This window comes from Aythya marila, assembly GCF_965140915.1.
Source record: "Aythya marila genome assembly, chromosome: 7".
Lineage (NCBI taxonomy): Eukaryota > Metazoa > Chordata > Aves > Anseriformes > Anatidae > Aythya > Aythya marila.
Window position 1 is genome coordinate 31155028 of NC_139048.1, and position 27240 is coordinate 31182267.

Consider the following 27240-nt stretch of genomic DNA (forward strand, 5'->3'; position numbering starts at 1 on the left):
GAGACTGGCAATACAGTGGCACAGCAGGAGTTTAAGGGTTGCTGAAACAAAATTACTATTCTAATGGTGATTACTTCACTGTTATGTCTGTTAACAAAATGAACTTTCGGAGGGGCCAATGATCCTTGAAATTTGTTGTTTTACTGTTATCAGAGTTACCAAAATGGTTTCTGAGCGTGTGGTCATTTTTCACTATTACTCATACACAAAACATATGCCCAAAGTTAAATTTACAGGAAAAAAAGCCATTTGATACACTATGACATCTTGGTTGAGAGAAGAGTGGAGACAGAGACACCTAGGTATCCAGAATCAAGTGCTTCTCAAAACTCTCACCTTCCAGCCAAAAACCATCTTAAAGTAGTTCTCCAAGACTTTTGAGCATTGGGAGTGAGTTTCAAGGCAAAATGTTACGTGCCCTACCACAGAGCAATGTGGTAACACATACCTTGTCCACTAGGGCCACTGTCAACCCCTGGGAAAGAGCTTGACCTGTCCTGGCTGCCCAGTACACTCCTCTCCACATCCCCATGGTGCCTACTTCCCCCCATTATTCTTTTGCTATAGCACCAATGCTCTCAGCTACACATCTGTGCATCCAAAGCTCTTTGGTAGTGATGGGAGGGCCTAAATGTGGCACTCACAACCACTGTTCATTGTGGCCAGCTCCCTGCCTGATTCTGCTCATGCTCTGATTTTTTTTTATATGTTTTAAAAATGACCAAGGTGGCTTTCTCTTCTTCCTAAGTCCCAGGAGAAGTCTGACATGAAGTCATTACAGTGCCACAGCACATGTCAGCATGGCTATGGTGACCTCAGCGCTCCCAGCCTCAGAAACGAATTACTGATTAATTAGACAAGACAAACACCAATCTTGGTGCTGTAATAAACAGAGACACCTTCTAATACTTTGCCCATAGACCTGACAGTTCCCATGGTACTTCATATACTGACAAGCCACAGGCTTATTATGTTTTTGCCCTGCAAATGTCAATGCAGATTATCACCTACCCAGAGCTGTCATGCACCAATCCTATATACAACGCACCCATTTCTGGCCCCAGTCGGAAACAAACCTTGAAAACTGTTATCCAGCTGAAGTTTTAAGAACAGATACAAACTAAATGTATACACACATCTGATAATGACAAATATGAAAGAATATTGATGCTGAAAAATGTCAATACTGACCTGAATAAAGGCACAAAAGAACACTGTGATAATGGGAAAATAATATTTAAATGTAAAGGCAGAGGGAATACGTGTGATTCTTGAATCTTGAAGCATATCTCATGGCAAGAACATTTCAAATTAACTTAAAATTGTACATGCAATGGAAACAGATAAAGGGAATTGTCCAGAATGCAATGGAAGCATTTGCGTGTAAAACAATATGTCCACAGTGAAATACTTTTACTTTGCTATTGTGTTGTTTGTTTTTTTTTTCCTCCCCTGAAACTTTAAAGAAAAAGGAGAATTAATACACTGCTGTGAAAGATATAAGATGCACTTCAAAAACAGCCCTTTTCTCAATGTCCATATCAGCTCACTGCCTGGAGTGCTCCATTTGTCTTTAAGCATATTCCTAGAGAATCCTGCTGAAGACTTAAGAGCCCTCAGTACCATCTTTTCATCTTCTTACCTTGCTGCCTGGCTTCTGCAGTACTCACATGCTGGAACTAAATTGTCATCTTTCTGCTCTTCCTGCTTTACAGGCTTTACCCTTCTCAACATTCAAGCATCTATTCATTTCTCATGAACTACATCACCTCAGACTTGTGTCATTTAGAATCTAAGTGTCTTTTATTATTATTATTTCTAGAATTACATAATACTGCAAAGAAATAAAACAAGACAAGAATTAAGATCATAAATGAAGCACAAAAAATGAAAACCTGCAACTACCTAGCCCCAAACACCCGGCAGGTGACCCCAAAGCTTGGGACATTAAGCCATAACATGGTGGAAACAGTGTGGTCAAGCACATGGATTGTCCTGCCCACTCTCCAACTTACACCCCATGTGCACCTTCTCCCACTGCTGTTCCCTTTTTATTTCCTCTCTTCTATCTGTGCCATTTAAGCTTTCTTCTAATTCCTTTCAGACACAGAATCACAGAATTTCTAGGTTGGAAGAGACCTCAAGATCATCGACTCCAACCTCTGACCTAACACTAACAAGTCCTCCAATAAACCATATCCCTAAGTTCTACATCTAAACGTCTTTTAAAGACTTCCAGGGATGGTGACTCCACCACTTCCCTGGGCAGCCCATTCCAATGTCTAACAACCCTTTCAGTAAAGAAGTTCTTCCTAACATCTAACCTAAAACTCCCCTGGCTCAACTTAAGCCCATTCCCCCTCGTCCTGTCACCAGGCACGTGGGAGAACAGACCAACCCCCACCCCGCTACAGCCTCCTTTAAGGTATCTGTAGAGAGCAATAAGGTTGCCCCTGAGCCTCCTCTTCTCCAGGCTGAACAAGCCCAGCTTCCTCAGCCGCTCCTCGTAGGACTTGTTCTCCAGACCCCTCACCAGCTTCGTCGCCCTTCTCTGGACTCTGGACACATGTAGAACTTGCTCCTCCCCTTTCCTCCCCTCCAACGTGCAGCAAAATGATGAGTGGAAGAAAAGTACCTGCTTCCTCCTGCCCTGATGCAATAACAGTACCAGAAGCAAGTTTAGGAAGAGGCTTCCCAGGTTCACTTCTGTTGCTCTGCTTGAAGACCCCTAGCCCTGCAGAATAGAGCACAACAGCAGCACCTCAGCTACTGAAGGCCCTGTATTTTCACTGCCTATTTAGAAGATTATTTATTGCTCTGGCCTAAAAGTGCCATTACACTATCTAATCCCTGATTACAGAAACATCCATAGGTGCTCAAGGCAAGGCAGGGCTGTATGAAGGTCGACTTAATAGAATGTCATGCAATTTTTTTCAGGCTTTGACTGTTGCACTTACAGTGCTGATTGGCTATTAATCTTAAAACCAATTCATCTTTCTCATGCTTATTGATTAGAAGATGTAGAGTACCAGCTGATGACATTGTTACTGACCTTGGGAATTTTGTTGTGGTTGCCAAAAAGGCAGAATACGTCACATTTGCCTCTGCCTGTTTTGTCAGAAAGCCTCACTTGACTCTCATGTTTCCTTTCAAGATTTAGATTTTCCATGATAACACGAAAGAAGTATTAGTGTGGCTGGCACAGCACCACCAGAGCAGCACACACAGCCAGAATCCCCTTGCTGCATTTCCAGGTGAGTATTCCTGTGAACTTACACTGCCTTGAAATAAATGGAATTGCCTGCTGTGTCAGAAATCTTTATCTCTAAGGAATGTTGCTTTTATTGGAAGAGTTGAGTGAAAAGAGCACTCTCATGAGTCTGAAAGTAGAGATTAGACTTGTTGCCTTTAGATTAAACCTTTCCTAATTAACCTTCCAATTAACCTCACATCACTCCTTTGAACAAGACCATAAATACAAATGATACTACCTTTGCAAGAACAGCTTTCACAAGATAGAATTATGATATACGACCATAATCTACAGAGAATTATATTAGCAAGAGTTCTACACTCTGTCATTAGTCACCAGGATGAACAGTTAGGCACAACTGCTATGAGAAGCACATGGGGCAAAGCATGCAATTGCATAAACAAAGGTTTTTTTTTTTTGCAAAGAAGTGAACTCTGAGACAGAGGACCACTTGAAAACACTGGTTGTGTTTACCCAGCTTCAAAGAAATCCTCAGTTGAAAACTATGCCATTGAGAAATTAAGGAAACAAAACAAAACCTAACCAACCAAGGATCTGTAAGACAGGAATCAATGGATCAGCAACATGCAGGCAATGCTCCAAACAAAACCTTCCTCTCACTGGTGTGGATAGTTCCACTCCACAGGATTTTTGCATAATTCCTATTATACTGAAATACCATCACCTGTCACTTCCTTCCTCACCCAGAACAGCACCTATCTTTTTGCCTTCTCAGTTATTGTCTTTTCATGTGTGAACAAAGTTCTTCCAGCTAAAGATAATGCTCTGCTGAACATGTAAGCTGTGAAAACTGAAATAGTTTAAAACTGGATAAAGCTTCATATGAAATTTTTGCTTAGGAACAACTTTATCAGTACTAATTTTGGCTGTATTACCAGTGCCTTTTTATTTTAAGGATTTCACTGTTATACGATCTTGTTCAGCCATTTAGAAATCTTTCTCATGCAACTGGCTTCCCCTGGGCAATGTGAGTTGCTGGAGACGCAAGACAAAGTGGGGTAGTTTAATGAGGCAGTAGCATCTTCTGTTAATCACACTTAGCCAGCTACCAGGGGTTCTGCCCAGCTCCACATTCCCCCGATGGACAACCAGGATGTGGGCAAAGCAGTCTGCCCCACGTTCCTAAACAGTCACAAACACCTGGCCACACCTTCAGTGATACTGACCCACTTCATCTGTCGAGAATTTATAGTCCTCCATTAAAAGGCATGATGGAAACACAGGAAAAAAATCTTTTATGGCAGAAAAAAAAATCTTTCATGTTAAGGCAACACACCTTGCTGAATTTTATTAGATCAAGCCAAAATCATCCACCCCAGTTCAGGCTCTCTCCTAAACCTCCTTCTTTCCCTATTTTTGGTGACTGTATCTGTTCCTCAGGCTGCAGCCAGCTGAAAGCCATTCTTCTTTAGCTTACATCTTGGAGATATCCCTTCTCTCTCAGGTATAAATCTCTCCTAGATGAGCTGCCTTTCTCCAGACACAACCTTACCAATTCCATTTATATCCTTTCCTTAGGTTCCTGTGAACTGGAAAGTACCCGTTTCATTTAACTGCTACTAGCAAATCTGTCTCCCATGTGTCATGGCAGCTTTTTCTCCCAAGATTTAGGTTTGGTGTTCTTTTTTAAACACGTATTAGTATGTACGTGTTTCACTTCTCTTCCAGAACTAGAATGAGAAATGCCAAACTGTTACCAAGTAAGAGACATACCTCACTAAAATCCACCTCCTTGAAACGTTCAGCCTTTCTACAGCAAGAGGAATAGGAGTACTTGTAAGTCTACAGAAGAATTTAAATACTGCTCAAGCTCCAGGAAAAGGTAGCAATTGTTAAGTATTAATCAATTATACTGATATTTGTGTGTTTGCACTCTAGCAGCAAGTAGTGCATTTAATTTTTAGACCCAGTAACTCAATCAAAATGTGAGGTCTGTATTCATTTCAGATCATGAAGCGATGCACATCACCTGGGTTTGGTTTTGCCCTTGAATTTGCATTTCTGTGAGCTGACCTGGTGGGTGTGAATAGCACCCTCGCACAGCTGGCACACGTCACGCTTGCTTACAGGAGAGGCTTGAAAAGGTTGAGGTGACCAGCAACTACTGCCTGGGTATTTGTAATCCTCATTAGTAGGCAGAATAATGGAATAATTATGACTGAAAGGGACTTCTGGGGAGCAAAGCAGGGCCACCTTGAGCTGGGGCTGTATCCAGTTTCCAAGGAAGGAGACTCCACAACCTTTCTGGGCAACTTGTTCCCATGTTTGACCACCCCTGTGCAGGCTCTGTGGCTTCTGAGTGCTAGAGTAAAGTTGAGAATGTCAAAGAAAGAAAGAAGAGTAAGAAAATATCTACTTTATTATGAAATATTATCTTCTTGTTTTCAGTAGAAGCAAAGCTCTTTACCCACAGCAGTCTCACGTTCTCTGATAAATTTGCGTCTCTGGACTGAATTCCTAACAACAGGGCTACATGTAACAACAACATGGCAGTATTAAAACTGTCCTAACAGCTTGAAATTCAGACTTTTCTAAAAACACATGCAGTTCATCTGACAGAAAATAGCTATCGTGGGAGAGCTGAAATACTTAAGAAATGAAAGAATAATATCTGCAGTTACAAGCGTCCTTAGTCCTGTGCTCAGCACTAGAACTGAATGCAAAAATCTGTTCCTGTCCTGTTGTCGTGGTTTAACCCGGCTGGCAGCTAAATACCACGCAGCCGTTCGCTCACCCTCCCCCCTCCCTCTCTGGGACGGGGGAGAGAAATGGAAAGTGAAGCCCGTGAGTTGAGATAAAGACAGTTTAATAAGACAGGAAAATAATAATAATAATAATAATAATAATAATAATAATACAATGATGATAATAGTACTACTACTAATAATATGTACAAACAAGTGATGCACAATGCAATTGCTCACCACCCACTGACCGATGCCCAGCTTAACCCCGAGCAGTCCCGCCCCCTCCCCCCGGCTAGCCACCTATATATTGTTTAGCATGACGTCAGATGGTATGGAATACCCCTTTGGCTAGTTTGGGTCACCTGTCCTGGGTCTGTCCCCTCCCAGCTCTTACTGCACCCCCCAGCCTGCCCGTTGGCAGGACAGAGCAAAGGCTGAGATGTCCTTGGCTTAGTATAAGCACTGCTCTGCAACAATTAAAGCATCGGGGTGTTATCAGCACTCTTCTCATTCTAAGCCAAAACACAGCATTCCACCAGCTACTAGGAAGAAAATTAATTCTGTGCTAACTGAAACCAGGACATCTATCCACCCCTTATTCCATACCATTTATGTCATGCTCAGGTTACACTCTTTTCCATACATTCTAATTAGTCACCTATAGTAATCATGGTAGTGATAACATACAGTATAATATACTATTTAACATGGTGCAATTCAGTTCATGGGCTATTCTCACCCAGTATTAAATCTCCTTGAGGTACACACCGGACCTCTCCGTTCTTTTGCATCACCCACCAAGTATATCCAGGTCCCTGAGCGAAAACAATTCCACGAATAGGTTTGCCTTTTCCTGAGGCAGGAGTAGCCCAGACTGTTTTACCCAGCATATTTTTTACATGCACTACAGGAACTTTATCCCCATCTACAGTACGTAACAGGTTTGATTGGGCAGGTCCAGCTCGGTTGGTAGATCCCCTAGTATTGACTAACCAGGTGGCCTTTGCCAAATGCGTATCCCAGTTTTTGAACGTCCCAGCGCCCATTGCTTTCAAGGTAGTCTTTAACAGGCCATTGTATCGTTCAACTTTCCCGGAGGCTGGTGCATGATAGGGGATGTGATACACCCATTCAATACCATGTTCTTTGGCCCAAGTGTCTATAAGGTTGTTTCGGAAGTGAGTCCCATTGTCTGATTCTATTCTTTCTGGGGTGCCATGTCGCCATAGGACTTGCTTTTCAAGGCCCAGGATGGTGTTCCGGGCGGTAGCATGAGGCACAGGATATGTTTCCAGCCATCCGGTGGTTGCTTCCACCATTGTAAGTACGTGGCGCTTGCCATTGCGAGTTTGAGGGAGTGTGATGTAATCAATCTGCCAGGCCTCTCCATATTTATATTTCAGCCATCGTCCTCCATACCAAAGAGGCTTTGACCGTTTGGCTTGCTTGATTGCAGCACATGTTTCACAGTCATGAATAACCTGTGCTATAGCGTCCATGGTCAAGTCCACCCCTCGATCACGAGCCCATCTGTATGTTGCATCTCTACCTTGATGGCCTGAGGTGTCATGGGCCCATCGGGCTATAAATAATTCACCTTTATGCTGCCAATCCAGGTCCACCTGAGCTACTTCAATCTTAGCAGCCTGATCCACCTGCTGGTTGTTTTGATGTTCTTCAGTAGCCCGATTCTTGGGCACATGAGCATCTACGTGGCGTACTTTCACAGCCAGGTTCTCTACCCGAGCAGCAATATCTTGCCACAATGCAGCAGCCCAGATAGGTTTGCCCCTACGCTGCCAGTTGTTTTGCTTCCATTGCTGTAACCATCCCCACAGGGCATTTGCTACCATCCATGAATCGGTGTAGAGATAGAGAACTGGCCATTTTTCTCGTTCAGCAATGTCTAAAGCCAGCTGAATGGCTTTCACTTCTGCAAACTGACTCGATTCACCTTCTCCCTCAGCAGCTTCTGCAACTCGCCGCGTAGGACTCCATACAGCAGCCTTCCATCTCCGATGCTTCCCCACAATACGACAGGACCCATCAGTGAACAGGGCATATTTCTTTTCATTCTCTGGCAACTGGTTGTACAGTGGGGCTTCTTCAGCACGACCCACCTCCTCCTCTGATGATATCCCAAAGTATTTGCCTTCTGGCCAGTCCATGATCACTTCCAATATTCCTGGGCGACTGGGGTTTCCTATTCGAGCCCGCTGAGTAATCAGTGCAACCCACTTGCTCCATGTAGCATCAGTTGCATGATGCGTAGAGGGGACCCTTCCCTTGAACATCCAGCCTAGTACCGGTAATCGGGGTGCTAGGAGGAGCTGCGCTTCAGTACCGACCACCTCCGAAGCAGATCGAACTCCTTCATATGCTGCCAATATCTCCTTTTCAGTTGGAGTATAGCGGGCCTCAGATCCTCTGTATCCCCGACTCCAAAACCCCAGAGGCCGACCTCGAGTTTCCCCAGGTTCTTTCTGCCAGAGGCTCCAGGTGGGGCCGTTCTCCCCGGCTGCAGTGTAGAGCACATTCTTTACATCTGGTCCTGTTCGAACTGGCCCAAGGGCTACTGCATGGACTATTTCCTGCTTGATTTGTTCAAAGGCTTGTCGTTGTTCAGGGCCCCATTCAAACTCATTCTTCTTACGAGTTACTTGGTAGAGTGGGTTTACAATCAGACTGTAATTTGGGATGTGCATTCTCCAAAACCCCACAACACCTAGGAAAGTCTGTGTTTCTTTTTTGTTAGTTGGTGGAGACATAGCTGTTATTTTGTTGATCACATCCATTGGGATTTGACGACGTCCATCTTGCCATTTTATTCCTAAAAACTGGATCTCCCGTGCAGGTCCTTTGACTTTATTTTGTTTTATGGCAAAACCGGCTTTCAGAAGGATTTGGACTATTTTCTTCCCTTTCTCGAAAACTTCCTCTGCTGTGTCACCCCACACAATAATGTCATCGATGTACTGCAGGTGTTCAGGAGCTTCCCCCTGCTCTAGTGCAGACTGGATCAGCCCATGGCAAATGGTAGGGCTGTGTTTCCACCCCTGGGGTAGCCTATTCCAAGTATATTGGACTCCCCTCCAAGTGAAGGCAAATTGTGGCCTGCACTCTGCTGCTAGAGGGATGGAGAAAAATGCATTAGCGATATCAATTGTGGCGTACCACTTGGCTGCCTTCGATTCAAGTTCATACTGAAGTTCCAGCATGTCCGGCACTGCAGCACTCAGTGGTGGCGTGACTTCGTTCAGGCCGCGATAGTCCACTGTTAGTCTCCACTCGCCATTAGACTTTCGCACTGGCCATATGGGACTATTGAAAGGTGAATGAGTCTTGCTGATCACTCCTTGGCTCTCCAATTGACGAATTAGCTTATGGATGGGAATCAGGGAGTCTCGGTTGGTGCGATATTGCCGCCGGTGCACAGTTGTGGTAGCAATTGGCACTTGCTGTTCTTCGACCCTCAGCAACCCCACAACAGAGGGGTCCTCTGAGAGACCAGGCAAGGTAGATAATTGTTTAATGCCCTCTGTCTCTAAGGCAGCAATACCAAAAGCCCACCGGAACCCTTTTGGGTCCTTGCAGTATCCTCTTCTAAGATAGTCTATGCCAAGGATACATGGAGCATCCGGACCAGTCACAATGCGGTGCTTCTCCCACTCATTCCCAGTCAGACTCACTTCAGCCTCCAATACAGTCAACTGCTGAGATCCCCCTGTCACTCCACAAATATAGATGGGCTCTGGTCCTTTATAGCTCGATGGCATTATAGTACATTGTGCACCGGTGTCTACTAAAGCCTTATACTTCTGTGCGCGTGATGTGCCAGGCCATCGAATCCACACAGTCCAATAAACTCGATTGTCCCTTTCCTCCCCCTGGCTGGAGGCAGGGCCCCCCTAATCCTGGTCAGAATCTTCCTCGTTTCTGTGTTTGAAGGACTGTCTGCTGGAAGTTGGAGCAGCAAACTTTTCGGAGAATCCCTTTTTCCTGATTGTTTTCTTTTGCAACTCACGTACCCGTGCCTCTAGGGTCGCGGTAGATTTTCCATCCCACTTTCTCATGTCCTCTCCATGGTCTCGTAAGTAAAACCACAGGGTGGCACGGGGTGAGTACCCACCATATCGTCTTCCTTGTGTGGGTGAACGCCTACCCCTGACAGCTGAGACACTGCTTTGTACAGGTGCGAAGGAGAATAATCTCTCTTCAAGTTGGTGAACCTTTTCAGAAAGTTTCTCCCAAGTGTTCTCCTTTGGTCGGTGGGCACTGGTTGGTTCAGGTGGGGAGGACAATAGATTCTCTTCAAGTTGGTGAACCTTTTCAGAAAGTTTCTCCACAGCTGAGACGCAGGCCTGTAAGGAAGAGGAGAGACTTTCTTCGTACTGCCGGAGTTGTTTAGCCGCTTCACCCACTGTGGGTTCCTCATCCTCTTTCCAGGCCATTATTGCCAATGAGCTGGCATATGATGATGGTGCACTCCGTACAAACTTCCGCCACATGGGTCGTGTACACTTGACTTCATCTGGATCTGTGGATGTTTGTTTGAGGTCTGGATCCTCATAAATCACTTCCCGTACGGCTAATTCCCTCAGGTACTGGATTCCCTTCTCCATAGTGGTCCACTTGCCTGGTAGACATAAAATATCTTCCTTGAAGGGATACCTTTCCCTCACAGCTGAGAGGAGACGCCTCCAGAGGCTGGTGGGTCGTGCTCCATCTGCAATTGCTTTGTCAATGCCGGCGTCTCGAGCAAGGGATCCCAGCCGCTTGGCTTCCCTGCCGTCTAATTCCACACAATTGGCTCCAGAGTCCCAGCACCGGAGCAGCCAGGTGACAAGCTGCTCACCTATACAGCGACCAAAATCTTTTCGCACATCTCGTAGCTCGCGCTCGTTTAGGCTTCGGGTAGTTACTGTTGCTCTTTCGGCATCCTCATCTTCCTCCTCCTGAATCCTTGACGGCCCAGCGTCGTCATCATCTTCGTCATCTCTATACTTAGTTTTGGCAGAAGCCTTACCTGGATTGGCAGAAGACTCTCTGCGTTCTAAACGACTTGAATTTCTATACCATATTTTCACCTTCTCTACAGGGGCAGCTTGCACTGCTACTGCTCGTTTCTCTGACTTTGTTACAGGGTCTGCCACAGGGGTTGGAATGCCCTCTGCAGGGTCAACTTGCACTGCTACAGCTCGTTTCTCTGACACGGCCACAGGAGCTGGAGCGGCTACAGGAGCTGGAGCAGTTGCAGGAACCGGAGCTGTAGCGGCTACAGGAGCTGGAGCTGGAGCTGGAGCAGTTGCAGGAGCTGGGACTGGAGCAGCAGTAGGAGCTGGAGCTGGAGCGGCTTCAGGAGCTGGAGCTGGAGCGGCTTCAGGAGCTGGGACTGGAGCAGTTGCAGGAACTGGGACTGGAGTAGCGGCCGGAGCTGGAACTGGAGCGACTGCAGGAACTGGGACTGGAGCAGCTGCAGGAGCTGGAGCTGGAGCGGCTTCAGGAGCTGGAGCTGGAGCAGCTTCAGGAGCTGGGACTGGAGCAGTTGCAGGAACTGGGACTGGAGTAGCGGCCGGAGCTGGAACTGGAGCGACTGCAGGAACTGGGACTGGAGCAGCTGCAGGAGCTGGGACTGGAGCGGCTGCAGGAGCTGGGACTGGAGCGGCTGCAGGAGCTGGGACTGGAGCGGCTGCAGGAGCTGGGACTGGAGCAGCTGCAGGAGCTGGGACTGGAGCGGCTGCAGGAGCTGGGACTGGAGCGGCTGCAGAATCCACCGTAGGGGTCACAGTGGCCGTTGGATCTGTCACAGGGTTTGGAGTGGCCGCAGGGTCTGTCACTAAGTTGACAGCAGTATCAATGGCAGCTCGATAGGCATGAGCCAGGCCCCAGCACGTTACAATGATTTGTGTTACTTTGGAACTGCCAGAATCATTACACCTTTTTTTCAAGCATTCTGCCAGTTTTTGAGGATTTTGCCATTGTTCAGGGGTGAATTTCCAACACACTGGGGGTGCTAACTGCTCTAGATGCCTGCCCATATCCACCCATACTCCCTGCCACCCACAACTATACTGCCTCCGGGCAGATCTCCGGATGAGCTTCATAAGTAGTTGTTTAACTTTAAGCAGAATCTGAAGTGCATTCATGAGGCAGAACAACAAGACTATGGTATTCTGAGTATTCCAGAAATATTCAATATCTTGGAGAGCTATTGTAATAAACTCGGAGGATAAGAGGGTGGTGAAGGAGGAAGGGAGAGTGATCAAGGAGGGTACAGGGGTGGTGAAGGAGAAAGGGAGAGTGATCAAGTAAGAAAAATTATCTTCCCCTTTCCCCTCCACAGATTGACTCCCTAATGAAAAAAGGCAACAGATACAATTGCTAATAGTTTCCAAAATACAGTTTCCAAAGTACAGAATCGAAGATGTTACTGAGTACAAATACCAGGTTAGAGTCATGGCCAGATATTTCATCATCTCATAAGCCACTGATACAACACACAGTACCATAATGGTCTGAAACCAGGGCCCGGAGAGGATAAACAACATGACAGAGAGCACATACGGAAAATAATGTGCTATAATACTCAATTTGGAAAACAGGCGCAGCACAGTTGAGATTAAAGCAATCAGCATTATGACAAGTGACTATTAAGCAGGTCTAATACTTATACCAATTTTATTTTAACACACTCTGGTCAGATCTGCCGTTATCTCAACCTTTCGAGCCCCACGTTGGACGCCAAAAAGACTGTCGTGGTTTAACCCGGCTGGCAGCTAAATACCACGCAGCCGTTCGCTCACCCTCCCCCCTCCCTCTCTGGGACGGGGGAGAGAAATGGAAAGTGAAGCCCGTGAGTTGAGATAAAGACAGTTTAATAAGACAGGAAAATAATAATAATAATAATAATAATAATAATAATAATACAATGATGATAATAGTACTACTACTAATAATATGTACAAACAAGTGATGCACAATGCAATTGCTCACCACCCACTGACCGATGCCCAGCTTAACCCCGAGCAGTCCCGCCCCCTCCCCCCGGCTAGCCACCTATATATTGTTTAGCATGACGTCAGATGGTATGGAATACCCCTTTGGCTAGTTTGGGTCACCTGTCCTGGGTCTGTCCCCTCCCAGCTCTTACTGCACCCCCCAGCCTGCCCGTTGGCAGGACAGAGCAAAGGCTGAGATGTCCTTGGCTTAGTATAAGCACTGCTCTGCAACAATTAAAGCATCGGGGTGTTATCAGCACTCTTCTCATTCTAAGCCAAAACACAGCATTCCACCAGCTACTAGGAAGAAAATTAATTCTGTGCTAACTGAAACCAGGACACCTGTACCATGGACCTAGTCAACAGGGACACTCCTCCTCCTCTCTGCCTTCACCTGTCAGCCCCTGCTTAAAAGTAAATGCCCCAGTGAGGGAATTCCATGAGGGAATAAATACAGCGTGAGGGTGAACACAGGAATTTCTTTATTTATGTAATTTATTTATTTATCTATTACATGTCAGGGCGGCATGTTTATTTGGAGTCAAATATTCTAGTAGCAAATTTTATCTATACTGATAAACTTTCCATATGAAGTTGTCTTATAGCATAAAAAAGCATGGGTCTTTTGTCCAGCCATGCCTGCAGGCCTGCGTGTGCTGCTAACAGGCAGAGCAATGGACCTGTCAAAGAGGGATTCTGCAAGGTGTTCACAGCAGCAAGTGCTAGTGATAGGGAATAAAGTGGAACTCAATGACATAATTTCAAAGTATGTCCATAAATATTTACATATGCTCTTTCAAGTTTTGACAGAATGCCCAGAAGTAGAAGAAATTTTGCATTTGTGTATTTTTGGATATTCTACTTCCCAGAATCAGAGCTTTGCAAGGAGCTCCAAAGATACCTACCTAGTCACAATGCAGACAAGCATCCTATCAGGGTTAACATTTGCAGAGTATCCGGCAAGAGGGCTGAATGTTCTCTGCTACCAGGAGAAAAAGCAGTGCTTTCAGCAAAAGGAAAAAAAGCAGCATTATTTATTGTCAGAAGAGAAAATGAGCAATCATTTAAGCACATACATCTAATTCGTTAGCAAACTTTCCACAGGGATGATTTTTGTCATTCAGTAGAATTCGGTTAACTAATGGTACTTTTAAAAAATCAGGAAAAACAAACACAGAAGAAAAACCTAGGATTGAATGGCAGAGATGTCCTTCAGGATGTCTCTGTACGGAGCTTCAGAATCCTGTGTACCCTGAAAAACAGACTCCAAGCCCTGGCTTCTTGCTTCTCAGAATCACAGATTATCCAAAAGTAAGATGATCACAGATTATCAAATATTGAAGGTCATGTCTGCATGCAGACAAAAACGTGCATCCAAGCTGTGCAAGACTGTGCACAATGTCACCTTCCTGCAGTACTTCAGCTAAACCCTTATCTGAGACTTGGACGTCCTCTTACCAGGCTATTTTCTGTGTTGAATTCTTCCACTCTTCCTTACTACTCTCACTGATTCCCAACTCCTCTGTAACAATGGCTCTTTCACTTCTGAAGACACATCCAATTTGACAGGCATATAAACATTAGTTCATCTCTATTACACTTTTCCATGACTTTCACAGTCTCACTGAGAATGTTGTACTTTTTAACAATAATCAGCATGTCAAACTTTTGCATTTCTTTGCAGTTTCTCTCTAATCTCAGTCTACCTTTTGAGTAGAAAGTGTTGTCTCATTACACAGATTAATTCACTACTTTTACTTAACAGATAAATGATGATCACAGATACTACCCAAACTATGGGAGCAGAGATCCTACCTCTAACACAAAACAATGAATGCAAATTTTGATTGGATTAAGGACTTCACAATTAAAACAGATTTCCTACACTTTCATGGCTACTAAGCCTGGTCTTAGTTTTGCATTTTACTTAATGCTCATACAGAGTAAAATCACTAAGACAGTACTGTTAAAAAGATAAGTTCCTATGTTCAAGATCAAAAAGAAATGTAAATATATATAGGGAAAAAAAAAGAAAACTGCAATAATGTGATATTCAAGGAAGAAGGCAAATGAATTTGCCTCAGTTCTCAGTTTTGTACAACTAAGAGGAATGAGAAATCTCACTTAGCTTTCTACATAATCAAAAGGGAAAAAAGAGAAGGTGGATAACATTTTCTGAGCTTCTATTTCCACACCACAACACTGGTCAGTCCTTAGACCATGTAATTTTTAACATTCCCTTTTAAACTTTTTAATGGCTTTCCATTTAACCATGGCTTCTGAACTAAGATTTTCTACAAGAATATTATTATCTCAAAATTTGCAAAGACACTAACCGTAAGGAAGTGAGCTTACTGCAAAAAGGTCTGAGGACAGTACCCAGAGGAAGATATGTAACTTCTGCATCTCACTACAGGCTGTTATTTGCATGGAGTAATTCAAGATGGATAATACCACAGCCAGAAGAGAAAGGACAGCATGTAATGGGGCAGCACACAGCTGTGTGCACCATGTGGGTGTAGGCAACCCTAGAGGAGAAAGGAAACTGCACTCTTGTGAGCAGATGAGGACTTGGCTTATGTTTCAGATGTGAGGAGCACCTACCACCCAGACCGCATCCACTCAGCCCATGTGAACTCCAGGACTTAGATAGTGTACCCAGCTCTCTACAAATTTATTAATATTTCATCCTGATATGTATTTTTAATCAAAAGTTCTTAAAGGCCAGCAGAATATCCAGTATATATATTCCAGTCCTTAGATGCCTTCATCATTAAATAGTTTATAGGATACAGACCTTACACACACACACACACACACAAAAATCATGATTTTAATGATTTACATGGATTCCTAGAATAATACAAACTCAAAAAGATAAGTTGTGTATCTTGTTACTTAGGACCAAAATACAGCTCACCATTTTAGAGTGGCAGTTTCAAGTGAAAAACTTTCCATAAACAGGAGGCATAGCAACATGTTAATAACTGCTATAATTACCAGAGTATTCCAGTGTTCCCTTTGTATTCAAATACAGACTGGAATTAAGAATTAATCTGAAGAAAATAATTTTATATATATGCACAGAGGCCCTATATATTTACGGTCTCTGTGATATACAGATACTTTCAGAGGGATATTTTCCAGGCTGTAAACAGACAGCCTTCACTTTCAGATCACCAGCGTGCCCAAAAGAATCTCTACAGATTAACTTTAGAGAGAGAAGTCCCAGCATCAGCTTGGCACACAAGCACTGGAAACAAACTTAGCTCTTCTTAGTGTTTCACTAGAATATCAAACAAATTAATAGAGAGTACCACATGATTATTGACTGCTCTGTTAGTCCTAAGAAAGAGAGAAAGAGAGAAAGAGGGAAGGAAGGAAGGAAGGAAGGAAGGAAGGAAGGAAGGAAGGAAGGAAGGAAGGAAGGAAGGAAGGGAGGGAGGGAGGGAGGGAGGGAGGGAGGGAGGGAGAACGGATGGACTAATCTATTTTAAGGCAAATTAATTTAAATTCTAATATGGAAAGAAGAAAAGATTCCAAAGTGAAAAATTAAATGCTGAACCACTGATCACTAATAAAGATTAAGAAAGATTTTTAGCTTGGCCTTTTTTCTTTCACTTTGTATTTTACTAGCTGTATCTGGAAAAGGCTCAGGTGATCAATTTTTATGGCAATCATAGAATCATAGAATAAATCACAGAATCATTAAGGTTGGAAAAGCCCTCCAAGATCATCTGGTCCAACCATCCCCCTACCACCTATGTCACCCACTAAACCATGTCCCCAGGCACCACGTCCAACCTCTCCTTAAACACCCCCAGGGGTGGTGACTCCACCACCTCCCTGGGCAACCCGTCCCAGTGCCTGACTGCTCTTTCTGAGCAGAAATGTCTCCTCATTTCCAGCCTGAACCTCCCCTGGTGCAACTTGAGGCCATTCCCTCTAGTCCTATCACTAGTTATCTGTGAGAAGAGGCTGACCCCCAGCTCCCCACCCCTTCCTTTCAGGTAGCTGCAGAGAGCAATGAGGTCTCCCCTGAGCCTCCTCTTCCCCAGACCAAACACCCCCAGTGCCCTCAGCCGTTCCTCACAGGACTTGTTGGCCAGGCCCTTCACCAGCTTTGTAGCCCACCTCTGGACACATTCCAGGGCCTCGATGTCCCTTGCTATACTGGGAATCAAAGTATAAATCCCCTGACTTAGTCATTTTTGCTGTGTAACTATCAGACTTTAAATGACAAACATCTACAGCAGATTAAAATAGCTGGAAAATTATCCTGGAAGAAAAACAATGTATATTTTACATTTCCTAAAGGTTCTTTTGTCATTTTCATACGTGTCCTTTCTTTGACTAACAAATAAATTATTTAGATTAACTGCAGATGCAGAGACAATTCTGGAAGCTTGTGGTTAAGGGCTTAGGAAAAGTGAAAATATGGTTTAAGGAGCATAACACACACCTTTTTGTGTTTTGTAACATAGATGAGAGGCTCTCAGCAAAGCTTATGAAAGCTCTGCTACCTCTCTTGGAGCTAAACACTTCTTCATTGAAGGGAAAGGCTTTCATGCATTACACTTGAAAGTATGTATATTTTGAAATCCCCCAAAGTAGATTCTTTCACAGAATCACCTAGGTTGAAGAAACCTCCAAGATCACCTAGCCCAACCTCTGATCTAACACTAACAAGTCCCTCACTAAACCAGATCACTGAGCTCTACATCTGAACGTCTTTACAAGACCTCCAGGAATGGTGACTCAACCACTTCCCTGGGCAGCCCATCCCAATGCCTAACAACCCTTTTGGTAAAGAAGTTCTTCCTAACATCCAACCTAAACCTCCTCTGGCGCAACTTTAGCCCATTCCTCCCCCAAAAAAGAAGCACTCACACAGCCCCTGAGAATCAGCAAGAGCTGTTTATTGCTGGCCAAAAGGAGCTGTGCTGGGAGCAGCCTGGAAGATGCCCTCCCGTGGACAAGGAGGAGGGTTGGGGGGCTGAGGGCCCGTTTTCTGGGTCTGGTTCCCCCATGCCATTTGGCTTGCCGGAGAGAAAGGCTGCCCCTCAGCCACAGGGACTGCCCTGCACCTCCCAGCCTGTGCCCTGGGTTTATTTTTAACACTGCTTTTTAGGCAATTTCATTCCATTCTTTACGGAGAAGAACAGAAGCAAGGTGCATCTCCAGCACTAATTCCCACCTGCGCTTTGTGCTCCGAGTGAAGAATTTCTTCCTCACGTCACATCTCATCTAAGTCTCCCCTCCATTTGCTCAAAGCCATTTTCCTGGTTCCTTGGCTACACTCCCCGACAGAGTCCCTCTCCAGCTTTCTTCTAGGCCACTTCTATGGGTAAGGTTAGGTGGCCAAAATGCAGGACCGAGCAAACTGCAGCCTCCTCTACCTGGTTCCACACGTTCCACATGACATTTTCCAGCTCAGGCTCTAGCCTCTCATCAGTGTAACATGGAATCATTCAGGTTGGAAAAGACTTTCAAACTATTTGAGTTACTATACTCAAACTATCTGGATTAAATATTGCAATGAATAATATTCACACTGAAAATTAAATTGGCCCATAGCAGTCTATGTATGCATGACTAACCAACATACTGGTTGCTAATTATCCCAGACAGAATATGACAGCTGTTTCCATTCGGTGTACCACTTCCTACTACATTTATGAAAGATAGTAATTAATTCCATTGTATTTAAAATATTCATATAACCATCAGAACTCAGCTTTAGAAGTATTCTGCAACTTGATGTATCAGGTTCCGTTTTCTTTTTCAAGCATGCCTGAAAATACTGGGCAGTTCATTGTAAAATGCAATTCTTAACTTACTAGCCATGTATTGCATGCTGTGAAAAAAGAGGTAAGGAAAATTTTGTCCTAAAAAATAAAAATTAAAACAACAACAACAACAACAAAAACCCACTTCAAAATCTCTACCATGTTGCTTTAAGGTACTTAAGGGCTGAGAGAAACAGCTGTGCAGAAGCTCTCTTTACTGGCTTGCAAGACATATCCAAAAATTAACCTAGAATAATCAATTCCTAGAATAATCAATTCCAAAGGCAACTGTTATGTCACAGCTGAGAGCAACGTAAAAACAGACACTTGCAGAGCTGGACACTGGACTTGGAATAGGAACAAGACAGAATTTCCGAATTTGGACTTTTGCAAATACACATGTGCTCAGCAGACAGATATACAAACAACTCAAAGTAATCTCTGAAGCACACTATCAAATACTGAACAAGTATTTTCTTTTTAATAAGTACACATCTTCTAATAGCATCTCTGAAGCCCATCTGGACTGTCAGAGGCCAGGACACACCACTGGAGTATCAAACTGCTGCTTGCTACCAATCCCCTTCCTGGGAGCACTGTGGCTGGCAAAGCCAGATTTACCCTCCATTATTCTACCTAACACACTAGTACTGAAGAAAAAAGCAAATATATTGTTTTCTTTGCTTGAACAAAATGTATTTTTCTTCCTTTAGTAATCCTGTCCTGTGGGAGAAACGCTACATGTCTTCACAGAATGTTTTATCTCAGCTAAGTTAGTAACTATTTTTGACTACATGAATGGTATGTTTGTTTGGCACATGAAAGACAAATATTCGAGTTCCTGCTCCATCCCCTTCAATATCACACATCCCAAGGAAGTGGTTCTTGTGGCACTTGCCCCTAACAAGTGGGCTCAAGGCTATTTCTCTCATACATGGATTCTCCCTTTTCAGAAAGTTTCAGAGGGTTTTCCCATAAAAAGACAAACTATTCAGAGAACCAATTAACGTTGCCTAAAAAAGGAACACGACTCAACAGACTGACTTTGCTTGAGCGCAGACACCCAGAACTATTCCAGAAGAACACAGATTTTAATCCACAAATATGGATATCAGTATGTGTTCTACTGATTATTTGGATAATTTGCATGGCAGGCATTGCTCCTGCTCTCCTCTGCAGATGTTACTGCTTCATCTCAGAGGCACACAGGCTCTGTTTTGCTGCCTATAAATTACAAATGTCTTCATCTCAGCACATTTTCTTGCCAGCTTTTCCTACCTCATTTCCCAGAAAGCATACAGGTGACAATAAGCAACCAGGCAGAGACAGAGGGAATCCCTGTTGTCTGAAGACACAACTCCCCCATACCAGCTGCAGAATGTTTTCTGAGTCCCTAACTCTGCTCCCTCAGACCTCATTTTTGAAGCAGACCCATGAAACACCTTCAGATGCCTAGGAATTACAGCTACATTAAAAAAAAATAAAATAAATCACAAAATCAATACTGAGCTTTATAATATCACAGACTTCATTCTTTAACCCCTCATAACTCCCTACTATTCCACATATAATAATTGCAGAGACAACTCATCACTTCTTCCACCATTATCTGCCTGTTTTGCAGGAACTAGCTATTTTTCCTGTCAAACTTGTCTCAGACACACTTGGCTTGAAGTTTGCTGCTATTTGTTTCATAGAGAAGACAGTGTGACCCAAAGCTCATCCACTTTTTTCCAAATATAATCAGCTGATCTAATAAAAGATAATCAGTATCTCTTCCTATAAATCCTGCATCTTTCAGATCTCTGGACAAACCTGCTTACAAGTTCACTTTCATTGGTTTCTTACTTCTCTGTCAGTATCAAATGGATTTTTTTTCAGTCGTTTTTGGGGGTTTGCTGCAGTAATCTGGATGAAAAGTTCACAGAGTTCATTAGCAATTGGTCAGATTTAGTACCCATGTTGTATTTTCTACTTTTACCTCACTTGTTGAGCAATGTCTCAATGTCTAGACAATGCATATGTCATATGTAAGAGTCACCACAGCAAATGGATGCTGGAAAGCTGTTCTGGTGTAGGGTGGTTTATGGTTATCTGATCTGATGCACACTTTTATAAACCTCTACGCACAGTTTTCCTAAGGTTCCTTGCAAAATCCAGAAAGGTTGGCATCAGGTTTGCTCCATGCAGGGGTCTTGTGGCCTGGGAAGAGATTACTGTCTCTGAGACAGTATTCACACACAAATCCAAAAATTACACACACATCCTATTCACACACAAATTTTCTCCTTGCTGTATATGTGGTGTAGTGACTGCTTTTCATGCAGAGATCTGGGATTAAAATTAAATAGATAAATCTAAACCCAGGTTAGCCAGGAACAACTGCCAAACACAGTAAGCAAATGTGCTACTTCAAAGATAGGAGCAGAAGTTTTGAAATCATTTGAATGAAATACCAGTCCTCATGCTTAGATGCGAACAATATACGTGTGCTACTCTTCTGGAGTTCACGTTGTTTCTGTGCTCTCCAAATCTTTTTTCACATCTTTCCTGACACGTCAGGTGTGTGAGGCTGATCAGCTGTCTACCGTACTACACTGCTATGGTGTAGGACTGCTGAACAGAGTCTGCACTCATTCCAGTAGATAAACTCCATCACTCTCACCTCAACAATTCAGAATCACCTTTCTCTGACCTTCCCTTCATGAGTATTTCAGCATTCTCTGAAATTTATCCATCTACTGATACTTCCTTATATCCTTATGCTGAACCAGGGCACAAAAGGCTACGTAGAGGATCTGACCTGGCAGTGACTAACATAGAAATGCTTACTGTAATGGAGCAAAAGGAACTCCCAAATTCAGCACAGAAGAGTTTCCTTCTGACCCCTGGACTTCCAGATGCCTTTGCTTACCTCTCAAAGAAGTAAAGACCATTAATGGGAAAAACCACACACACAGTACAAGTTCTTTTTCTACGGAGGTAATTTAACCTTACCAATCTTTTTCTTCTGCTGCTTCTGCATCTTCTTCTTGTTCACTATATCCTCCTTCAGTAACTTTTAGCATAGCTAGTAGTACTAAAGACTCCCAAACAATGCAAGGCTGACAAATCATCTTACCAATCTTTACTTATCTTGGGAAGTTTTCTTCTTGGATAACTAAGAGCAGGAAGTCTAAAATCCAAGACAGCTTCTCTAGAGGCGGAATTCCAACTACCTTATGAAACAGTCACTGGGAAGACAGAAGTAATGAGACAGGAGATAGAGTGGTACTGGATGACTTCCAAAGCTCCTGGTAAACTGTTATATTAGGAGAGATGAAATCTTCTGACTCTTATTACTGACTTCAAGGATTCCTTCAAGGAATCTTTCAAGGATTCATTGGTTAGAAGACTCTAGAGGAGACCCCCTAAGCAAAAAGTACTTAGCAGTTAGGAAAGTAATTCAGGTTTCCTGGGCATGTTGAACCATGGCTACTGTGGGAGGCAGGTTACAGGGCTAAATGGCTTGTTGGTCTGTATTGTATGGTGGGTTTTATGTTTCTATTAGTATATTTAAAACAATGGCTCTAAGAATTGGATACATAATATTGCAATACTCAGGCAGGCAAATTCTGATGCTGAGAAGATTCTTTGTCAATGTAGTGGTGCTCTTGCAGCATAGATGGAGCCAAGAGTGGATGGCGAGTTCTTCCCAAGACCCCACATATTGCAGTATGGTGCAAGAAACAGAGAACTTGCTAGAGAAGAGCCACTTGAGCAAATTGTCTGCATCCACTGAGCATTATTTAAGTTCAGGGCAGGAAAAAATACTTAGTGATTTATTGAGGGGGACTTGGGTAGTTCTGCAGCATGTCCTGTCTGTATCTGTTGAGTAACCAGTGCAGTAATTTGGCTCTGCATTCCTCTGTACAGGACTTGCTCTGTCAAGTCCCTCAAATGTTAAACATAATTACAAATTAGTTATCATTACCACCACATAAAGTAGCATGAATCAACTTACTGTGCTGCTTACCAATACTCAGTGGAATACTTAATGTCAACACTGGGACATGTACTGGATTCACCTACACTCAGTCTCTCCTTCTTTTATTTTGAAGAAGAAAGTATGCACTTTTCTCCTCTCTGCCAACCATGTCATGTTTTTACCTGCCCATCAATTCTGAACACAATTTTATATTACTTCTGTGATTAGGTTGGCATTTATACACAGGGAAGAAAAGCAGCCAAGGAGATCTCGTTGCATTATACCCTTTCAAGAAATTTTGCATCTCAGAAAACATTTTAAAAATGTTCCATCTAGAGGCAGACACAAAAGATAAACACCTCATCAGTCAGCAACAAGTAAATAAAAATAAAAATAATAAAAAAAAAAAAAAACCACCCCAAATGGGGTACTTAGTATGTCAAATCTGGATTAGCAAAATCTTCAAAATACATGAATAAGATTAACTAAGAGACCAGGTGGTGCCAGCATCATAACATGAATTTTGTGTGGTAGAAAAATTATCTCTAGAGTTCTTCAAAGAATACCTGTAATCTACACACATTTTCCCTGAATAAATTCTGTTAAGATTCCCTTTTTTAGAAAATATGTGACATGGATGCAAGCCATCTAAACACAAATGCAGTCAAAGATCCTTTTAGTATACTTTACAGCAGTTCAGACTGCAATGGAAAGCCTGGGTTATATATGTAATTTTTTGCTGCACTGAACACATGATTGCCTCCTTGAGTGGCAATCACAGATTATTATCAAAGGGCAACATAAATGGCATTCAGATTTCAATGACTGAGCTCATTATGACATTTAGAGCACTTACCACTTTTTGTGAGTTTTGCTGATTGCTGCTTATCCACAGACTACAAATATTGCAGAGTACCTTAGACAACCATGTCCAGTTTCTTCCAGTTCTACCTATCTCTGCTGTCAACTCTCTGTCAGCTTGTAGGTAGTTCAGTTATAGTCTGCAGACCTACTTCGTAAAGCCAGGAGGAAACTGGAAGTCAGCTTCTTGTAGATGTGACACTATGTGCCCCACCGCCTATGAAAGTTGAGGTCAATGTGAAAAGGAGATCCTGAAATGCTACAGGCTTCTTGAAAGTCTAAATACGTCACTTTTTGTCACAACTGGAATCCAGAAAGCCATTTCAAACCTTCTCAGCACAAGAGAAGTACCAGAGAGAATTCAACTGAACTACATTTCCCTGTGGTAACAGAAGTGGAAGAGGGATGGGCTGGAGCTGAGGCCTTGCTGCAGGGCTGTGTCTCTATTCCAGACCAATTCTGAAAATGTCGATCTTTTCTGTTTCAAAGTAGCAATTTGATCTTCAAAATACCATCTTAAGGAGGAAGAATTATGAAGAAATTAGTCTTTTCAGACTAAAACCTAACATGTTAATACCCTTCCATTTGGATGTCAGCTGGGTATGGTATGGGCTGGCACTGTGGAAAGCCACAAACTCCTTGCTGACTGAGCATCATTCGAATTAAAGCCAAATGCTGACTTGAGTATTTGCCTATTACCACATCAACCAGCCGGTGTCCCAGGAATGGATCTGTTCCACAGGTCTGACTTTATGTGAGTCCCAGGCAATGCTGGTTTGTGGGCAGTGCTCTGTGGGTTTGTGAGAGGGCTCTGGGCTGAGGTGAGACCTGCTCAGTCCTGCACAGCTTTGGGCAGCCCTTGGAGCTTCTGGCAGCAGGAAGAGTCCACAGGCATGCAGAAGCCAGACATCACTTGTACACTAGGACTTGGCATGACAGTATCATAAACCATGTCACTTGTCAGACATTTTTCTGTAACACAAACCATTACTTACACACTTCACACATTACAAACACTTCCTTAACCTGTGTACAATTTTTCCTAACAGTCTTATCCAATGGTAAGAGTGCTCTGAATATTTTGTACTGTTTGTATGTGTCCTTCGTACTCCAGCATTAATTTGCCTGTACTGACAGCTAGAAAACACAGTGTCAGCAATTACCTCTTGGTGATAAGGCTTCCCAGATTAAAAACAAACAAACAAACAAACAAACAAACAAAAAACACCTACCTGTGTTTAATGTTTCAGTGCAAACGGTCAGCAGTTTTCCACACTAGAAAGGAGGTTAAAATCATGTTTATGTCTCATGGACTACTGTATTTTGAAAACACAGTAATATACAAATGAAACATTTGAAAGTAGCTTTGCCTTCAATCTAAATATTTCTTCTTTCTTCCTTACCTTACTTAGAACTCTTTAATGAACTCTTTTCATTGAATTCTTTTGTTCACTGCCTAGTTGCTGCTCAAAGATATGAAGATATATTCCAAGACAAGTTCAACAGTTACCTGCCCTGGGTGGTTTGCTGTATCCTTTCCTTCTTCTAAAACGTCACAGCATTTGTTTGTCAGAGGAAACAGGATGGTCTGTAGCTGTAGTTCCTCCTGAAGTTATTGGTATTTGCAGAGAAGACCTGATTAAAAACTGTTCCTATCATGTTGCCTGCTCCTCTATCATGTGATGCAATGATTTACATTAATAACAGTAGAGTGCAAAGAAGACCTGCTGAGCTTTTAATAAACTTCCTTTTTCCAATCACTTAAAATGTTCTTTAAAGTTGCAACTGAAGTAATACAAAGCCTGCATAACAGTATACTTGACATTTATGATTTTGGCAGTAAATCTGGTTTTCATTTTTACAATGTCTGCTTTTGATTAATTGCTAAAAAATACCATAAATACTTTTAGAGAAACAGTGGAATGGTTAATAAACCGCATTCTGCATGTTAACACCTTAAATAATAATGGAGTAAATGCCTTAAACCATGTACATTAAATGCAAAGTAAAAGTAAATTCAAAAAGCCAACTGCTCACAAGTTCAGCTTTCATTACTGTTCTCATTAGGGAGTAATTGTGAGGCACCCTGAATTTCTTCTAGCCTTGGCGCCTATTAACCTAGTGGATAATTCCATACAGGTTTCAAGTTAAAAGCTCCACTGTTTAAAAGCAAGCAACATTTGTAATGCATCATAAAAATCTTTATTTTTTATAGTATAACATGATTAAGTTAGAATAGCAAAAGATTGCAATCTAGACTTGTAATTCTATGAAAAAATGCCATTACTGTTATTATTTTTTAGCATGACACAAGCAGAACCCAATAAATGCAATTATGCCAGAATTCTGCAGCACAAAAGACCTGGCAGCAAGCTGTGTGGGGTGCATTTTTATCATTTCAGGAAACTGTCTAACCCACTACACATGGGTCCTTTTCTGGAAGGGTGCCAAAGCTGAAGGGTAATAGAACTATAATGAACAGCTCCAAATTAAATTATGCTGTTGTAACGTGGCATTAGTTGGCATAAATGATTTCATTGCAATTAAGAAAACAGATACATAGCCCACAGCAGGTGGTTGGTGATGTACTAGCACCAGATAAGTTGGCCTGCCGACAGAAAAAACAGCAAGAGAAAAGATTCTGCATACAGAAGCAGGTCCGCTATCCAGTGTAATAAACGTAAAGCTGCATTATTAAAGGAGCAACAGATATCCCAGAGAATTAAACCAACTACTGTATAAATGTTTTTGAAGTGTGTGCCTGACTTGGTAGAGGCCAAGCAGACCTGTGCAGTGCTTAGTATCTCACAAAACGTGCTTAGTGCTTAATACCTCACCAAATAGCTGTGAAATGACGGATGTGCCATGATTTGTTATCTGCCCAAGAGTTCACTGAACAAGAACTGCAACCAAAAAACATATTTTCAACACTTCCCTTTCTCTCTGGTGATTTGTGACAATGAAAAAGTCACATTACTGACATGTCTTTGCCCTAATTGCTTGTGAACTTGCAACATTTTAATATCATCTACTATCATCAGCATGAGAGAGGTGCAGTGCTCAACAAGAGAAGAATCAGAGAATTGTTCATTACAGCTAAATATTAAGTAAATAAAGCAGGAAGGTTCTGTAATAGCCTAGTCCTGACTATTTCATCTATGCATGAACGCACAACACCAATGCACTTCACAGCTCTCCCAGGCTGCAACCTAAAGCTCCCTACAGACAAGTATCTTCGTTTGCACAAGCATGCGCCCCGTCCCCTCACCCTGAGGGCAATGCGGACCTGGCATAGCACAGGACAGTGCCGAAGAGCCTGTGAAGGGAGTGAATCCTCCAGCTGATATAAAAGTCTATGCAGCCACAGGGAGCAACCTGTTTGCATGCACCAAGAGCCAAGCTATCGGGTAAGGATTGACATGGCTGTCAAGGAGTGCATGCAATGCAAGTTCTCCAAGAACAAAACAAAGAGAATTTTTAAGTTCATATATATGGGCTCAAAGTACTTACGGTGACTCAAGACAAAGCTGAAAACCAACTTGCCCAAGCCATGAAATGTTTTTCTGTTCTCTATTTTCCCTAAGGATGCCGAATTATATGAGCAGCTTATTTTTTAATATTGTTGATATACACTGAGGTATGTTGATCTTTTCCCCAAATAACA